Here is a 6,849-nt window from a genome sequence, read left to right as displayed (position 1 = left end):
ATTTGTTAAAAATAAATTAAATTGTCACACAGAAAACACACTCTGTTATTAGTTTATAAATTTCCTTTTCAAAGAGGCTCAGAAAGAGACACCTATGATGGTACAGGGAATTGCAAATTACCTCATTTAAAAATAACAAAATGATATTTCAAAGTAATAAGTTACATCTTGTAAACAATAGTTGATGTTTACAATGGTTCTGAGGGAAAGCAGGGAAAGAACTTTTGAGATTTTAAGTAACATCAGTCTTTATAACTGTAAGAGAAAACAAGATAATTAAATAGTTGTTTCTTTCACTTTTAAATATTTTTCTTAGGCTGCACTAGTATATTTTCCCTGGCAGCATCAGAGACAAACATGGATTGTTGCATTACGGATGAAAAACTAACTGTGCATAGCCTTGTAAATTGCCAGACGTCAAGCAAGGGGTTACTCATTCCGTCTGCACTCTTAACTTAAACAGCCTCAACTGTCCCCCTAAACATACCTTTTATTTTCTACAAATGTGCATATGTTGTATGTGGAAGCTTGGCAAGTTCTTTGTCTGCTTCTTTTATTTTAAGGTCTACTTTCCACCTGCATTGGAATACGGGTAGCAAGACATAAAACAGTCTAGCCAGGCTGTGGGGCCATGCCTTCCCTGGGAGAGAAGTCTGATCTGTTTTCTTCTGTAAAATGAAAAAGGCTCTGATAAATATAAAATCATATTTTTTACCACAGAACTTTTTTCCAACACATGCAACACCATCTTAGAAATAGAATTTGTGCTGATCTTTATTTCCTTGGCTCAGGAACCAAGGGTACCCAGATGCTCTGGTAAGTTTTGCACTGGTTTCATCCTTATGTAAATGTGTTTGTTATGATTAGACTCATTTGAAAAGCTCAGGACCAGAGAGATTCATAGCTGAATTCTACCAGAGGTACAAAGAAGAGCTGGTACCATTCCTGCTGAAACTATCAAAAGAATTGAAGGGGAGGGACTCCTCCCTAATTCATTCTAGGGGACGGCATCACCCTGATACCGAAATCTGGCAGTGACGCAACAACAACAAAAAAGAATACTTTTCAAATTTTCTAGTTTGACTTACATCAAGAAGTCTTCTATCATACTTGTGGACTTACCCTTTAGCTTTGAGGGCTTTGAATGCTGGGGCTAGAGTTCAGGGGAGAAATCTTCAGCAGGGGAGGCCCACTCCTTGCAGTGAGAAAACTGAAGTCCCCATGAGCTACACTCACATACATTGCCTATTAGAGGAGTGGATTAACATGAGTTTTTCTCTGATATCTCACTTGCATTTTAAATAATGGATTTATATTAATTTATTTATTTGCTTATTTTTTTGTCTGTTTGCAGCTAGGAAGTATTGCCAGGTGTTTCATTAACCAATCCTTAAGTATATTATCGTGGGCATTATCTCCTAGAAAGAACTACAACTCATAGGACTGATTCTAAGTTTTATCTTTTCATTCTTCTTTCCAATACAGCAGGGATGGGAGTCAGAGCAACTCGAAAGCCACACCTTAAGCTTCACCTGTGGCTGATCAGATATATATTTAAGATTGGACCTTCCATTGATGTAATAATCGTAAACTTACCAAAAACGGGAAAAGGGTAAGTCTCCACCTATTCATAACTTCTACTGAATTAATGACATTCGAGTTCTATGACACATCTCTATTGTTATTGCATTGTGGACTGCCATTTTTTCTGTATTCTTTAAATATCCAAAGGCATTGACTTAAAATGCGTGTATTTATCATTGGTTTTCAAGATATTCACTTAATATGGCAATATTAAAATGCATTTTTTTTATCCTGAAGATACAACAAACCTACTGTGTTTGGAATAATTTTATGGTAAGATGTTTCCCTATTACTTTCTTCACTCTATGCAGCAGTTGCAGAAAAATTTCTTCTCCAATTTTAGGTACAATGGCAGTTATAAAAACAATAGTGGAAGAGAAATGTAGTTTTTTTTTGCCTAAGGATATTTCCTACTTCCTGTAAAGAGAGAACACTGAATCATGAAATAAATAAGTTAATAAGCTTATGCTATCTCTAAAAATGATATTTTGAATTGGACTTGGAGATTCAGTGTTTTTGTTAACTTAACATTAGATGCAATTACATGAAGTAATTTAGTCATTTAGCTACGCATAGCTGAATGTGTGACATAGGGCTACACTTGGTCACTTGTTGCACATAGACACACCCCCAAGCCTAACAGAGCAAGTAGTAATTCACACACTCTAGAAAACCAAGCCAAAGCAAGCCAAGCCAAAACAAAAACAAAATTTAAGGTAAGCCCATCTTGTTAGATGCTTTTGATAATTTCCTCTCCTGAAACTGGGGGCAGGCAGGGCAAAGATTCTGAGTTTGTTACTTTATGTTATTTAGAAGATGAACTTGGCTTTCACTAAACCTATATCTCTAGCAGCTTTGCTTATATTCTGTAGAACTGTTTTGAGTTCTGGAATACAGACTATTATATATTACTATCACATCAGCTTATGTTCTTGTTAGATATCTTCTGTGGGCCTCATTTGGAGATATGAGGGCTGCTTGATAAATAGTAACTATGGCTCATTTTTAGGCATGGCTACAAAAGGCACATAAAGCCTGAGACAATTTCTTACTACCAGTATTATGCATTAGTCTGCTGAAAGCAATGGAAGTGTGATTAAGAAAAAAATCTTGTTATCAGTTGAAGGTCTCTGAGTTTCTCTGGCTGCTTCCACTTTTTTCTTCACAATGAGAAAGGAGAAAATGTACAAGCAGCTCTTAGGAAGTTTGCTCTCCTCATCTAAAGTTAGTGTTGTAGGTGATGCACACTTGCATCTGAAGGCTTTTACAGTTATCAAATCTTGTATATGTATGGCATTTCTTCTACCTTCAGCAATCATCTGACCTTGTTTGCAGTTTTTCTGTCTCAAGGTAAGTCTGAGAACAAAATGGAATTTAAGTGCTGCTCAGATTGGTAGACTATTGCATAGCTAACCTATCTCTAAAAACAATCCACACATATTTAAAGCAGAAATGAGGCCTATTGCTGTTAAGCTAAAAGTCTATTCAGAATCCCTAGGTGGCATGGAAAGCATTTAGACTCATTTCATTCACATGTCAGGTAAAGACTTTCATTTCGCAGTGAGATGAATGCTGAATAATGGATCTTTTGAATAATGTAATTAAGAATTCATTAGAGGGGACTTAAAAAATGACAGAATGCAATGTGTGTGTGTACTCCCTACACTAAACTCTCAAAATGTATCATAGGGTTGATGATTTTTAAAAATCAGCAGAGAACCAATTAGAAAAATACTGATTTCATTTACAAAATTCTGACATTAAAATTCAATGAGGAACAAATATACATTTGAATTTATTAAAAACTATGTTAAATCATGATTAAAGATCATTTATATTATTTTAAAATGTACTCATAATATGACAAAGGACTTAACCAACACTTTTTCTGAAAAGATCTCTTAGTGTTCACCATGCGAACCTCATGATATTGAAAAGATTCACTTTGTTCTTGGATATCTGATCGAACGAGAAATGGCAAACTTCCCTTTTAATTCCTAGCTGTATTTTAATTTAAATGATGAAAAGGTTTAAAAGAGACACAAATGTGGCAACAGCAGGTTAGCGATTTGCCTGTTAACAAAAGCAGGTATTGCTGTTATCTTGTATTGCTGTAATTTACACAAGAGGAAGACATGAAGAATCATGGTTTCGTCAGTGAGCAGACGTACTAATACTCCTACCATCCCCATGTTCCCATAGCCTCTCTTGTAACATGCTGCTTGCATGCTATGGAAAGAAGCCACTTGATGAAGAAGAAGCAGAAGTTTGTGGATATCAGAGTTTAGTGAGTGAGGATCTAGGAGAATCTCTTATAGAAGCAATGGTAGAATTGTTACCATTTTTCTTGGTAAAAGGGACATTTTACTAAATCTTAGAAATGCTTTTTCCTAGGTGGGGTGTGGTGGCTCATGCCTGTAATCCCAGCACTTTGAGAGGCCGAGGCAGGCGGATCATTTGAGGTCAGGAGTTTGAGACCAACCTGAGCAGCATGATGAATCCCTGTCTCCCCTAAAAATACAAAAATTAGCCAGGCGTGCTGGTGCATGTCTATAATCCCAGCTACTCGGGAGGCTGAGGCATAAGAATCCCTTGAACCAGGGAAGTAGAGGTAGCAGTAAGCAGAGATCACGCCACTGCACTCCAGCCTGGGCAACAGAGCAAGACTGGGAAAAAACAAAACAAAACAAAAAAGCATTTTCTTAGCATTTATAATAATCTATTTTTGTCCATGGAAAGGAACCACATTCAGTAAATTACTCTTGCATTTTTTTTCTCTTAGCATGTTACAAGCCATGATTATCTGTAGCATAAAATCTATTTTTTATCAGTTTTTTTCCCAAAAGCCAAGAAATTGATGGAATATAATTAATTAATTTGCTTTCATTGTGCAAAAATGTGGGCTCTATTGAGTTATTGATTCAATTGTGAATATATGACCTAAACATTTTATTTCACCTTGTTAAGACTAGATTGAAACAAAAAATTAATTAACCAAAAATAGTTGCTTCTGAGTCTTGAGCAACTACACAGAACTGACTTATAAACTGAGCCTGATTTCCCATTCTCTTTTGAGAATTCTGGCCCAAAAGAGCTAGACTCTTAAATGCACACTTTTAATAAAGTAAGTAATCTACTTTTTCCCCTTTAAAATTTAAAAATAAAAGAGCCATACCTCTTCGGATGGAATTATTCATCCAGACGCAACATTGGAAGGAAGATTTTAGTGCTGATTGAGTTCTCAAGGCTTTCATTTCTTTTTTTTTTTTTTTTTGAAGATCATTTCTGTCTTTAAAGATAACTCCTAGCTAATTGGAAACAGTATGATCTGATGGAATGAACAAAGGATAAAGGATTGAAAATGTTGAGGTCTAATACCTACCATGTCAGTGACCACTGCTATGTGTTCCAACTACATTGCATAGCCCCTCAGTCTTCATTTTGCTTTCTGCAAGATGTGGAATTTCTCATTTCACACTATAAGTGTGCTAGTGAACACAGGAAGGGTGGATGAAAAACATTACCGTCTCTGACAATCTTAATATAGCAGTGTTATTATTTATGAGATAAAGCTAAATTTATGTCCTTGAAGTATATGTACATGGGAGGAACACAAAATAAACACACTTGTTAGCATCAACTGACAAGTACAACGTAATACAGCCTGAACTTAGCACATCAATGTTGAAGAAATCCAATGTAGGAAGTGATCAGAGTTGAGTTGCATTGATTTAATACATTTTCCAGGAAGAAAGGCATGTTTTAGCGAGGTTTTTTAAAAAATTAAAAGTAATCTTTAGGTTTTGAAGTGAGACAGCCTTCAGATATTGTTTTGAAGGATGGTCTCTATGGAAGACATACTCTAAGGTGACCCACAAGGAGCCTTGAATAATGACCCCTCCTTGAGTGCAGGTGAAACCTATTACTTGCTTCTAAACCATAGAACATGGTAAAGGTGATAAGATGTCAATTTCTGTGACTTTGTTTTGTTATGTAATACTTTGCCTTAACAGACTGGAGGCAGAGAGATTCTCTTTTTGGCTGTGAAGAAGCAAACAGCCATATTACATACTACTCATGGAGAGGGCCACCAGGCAGGAAGTTTTCTGGGGCCTGAGGTCATCAGTCATATATCTACAAGGAAATAAACTCTTTCAACAAGCTCAAGTAAACTTGGAAGCACGTTCTTTTCCAGTGGAGCTTCCAGGTCAGGACACAGGTAAACCATGCCAGGACTCATGATTCATGGAACTGTGTGATAAAACTATGTGTTGCTTTAAACCATTAAGTTTGGGGTAAGTTGTTATTCTGAAAAATAAAATGAATAATATAATCTAATATCTTCTTATTATGGAATGCTATCAGTAAAATAATTTTACTTTGCATTTCAATATGCTTTATTTCTAAATTGTATATATAATTACTGTAAATACGCAGATTGTCATTGAAGTTTCATTTCCTTCTTAGTTTATTACACAACAATAAAAATTATTATCTTTTTCTCCTGCCTACCCAATGAATTACCTCTACCACACTTAGGGTTTCTGCAAACACTTTAGAGAACTGGTGCTTGAATCTGGGGTTTTGCTGGTTGTAGATCAAGTATTTGTGTACAGTAAGTTTAATTTTACTTCAAAAAATGCCTTGCTTATTACAATCTACATATTGTTACTATTTCTACCAAGTGCCAGATGTCCAGCAGCAGCTGACCTTCACTGGACCCCATGAAAGACTCAAAAGTGTGGAAGAGAATAGTAGTGGAACACTGTGGGAAGGGGCAGAGGTGAAGACAACATCACCCTGGGTCTAGTTGTGTTTAACCTTCAAGTCAGGCCATAAAAATCTTAAGTTTGCTTTTCAAACAAATAAACAATCCATACTTAATAGTTTTTACCTGCATTCTATCTTTCTAAGGAATACATAGAATATGTATATATATGGGATAGTGCATTTATACACAGTCTTGGTACATTCTACCCCCACTTCCTTACATTTTGCCCTCTTTTTTAATTTAGAATTTTATGAGTGAGGTCAAATTGACCAGATTCTAGATGGTCAGGACACTATATGTATTTTATAGGGAGCAACTGGAAAAAGCTATTTTACTTAAAATTTGGGACAGTCACATCACTTATTCCCTTCTGTGATAAGTACAAAGTAGATTTCAAGTTGGATATTTAAAAATCAATGACTGTTAACAGACTTTATCTTCTATTACCAACCATTGGGGGACTAAAGTTGAGGAAGTCCTGGGGATAAGTAGAT

General features: G+C 35.7%; 1 long non-coding RNA gene across 1 annotated transcript; it reads left to right on the top strand.

Moving 5' to 3' along the window:
• Positions 1–1,493: 1,493 nt before the first annotated feature.
• On the top strand, positions 1,494–6,073 carry LOC135969915 (uncharacterized). Its single transcript, XR_010585273.1, has 2 exons — positions 1,494–1,612; positions 5,598–6,073. It is a non-coding gene; the product is annotated as an uncharacterized lncRNA (long non-coding RNA).
• The last annotated feature ends 776 nt before the right edge of the window (positions 6,074–6,849 follow it).

Source organism: Macaca fascicularis, chromosome 3 (assembly GCF_037993035.2).
Source record: "Macaca fascicularis isolate 582-1 chromosome 3, T2T-MFA8v1.1".
In the NCBI taxonomy this organism is placed as follows: domain Eukaryota; kingdom Metazoa; phylum Chordata; class Mammalia; order Primates; family Cercopithecidae; genus Macaca; species Macaca fascicularis.
The sequence above is the reverse complement of the archived record's forward strand: the minus strand, read 5'-3'. Positions and strand labels throughout refer to the sequence as shown.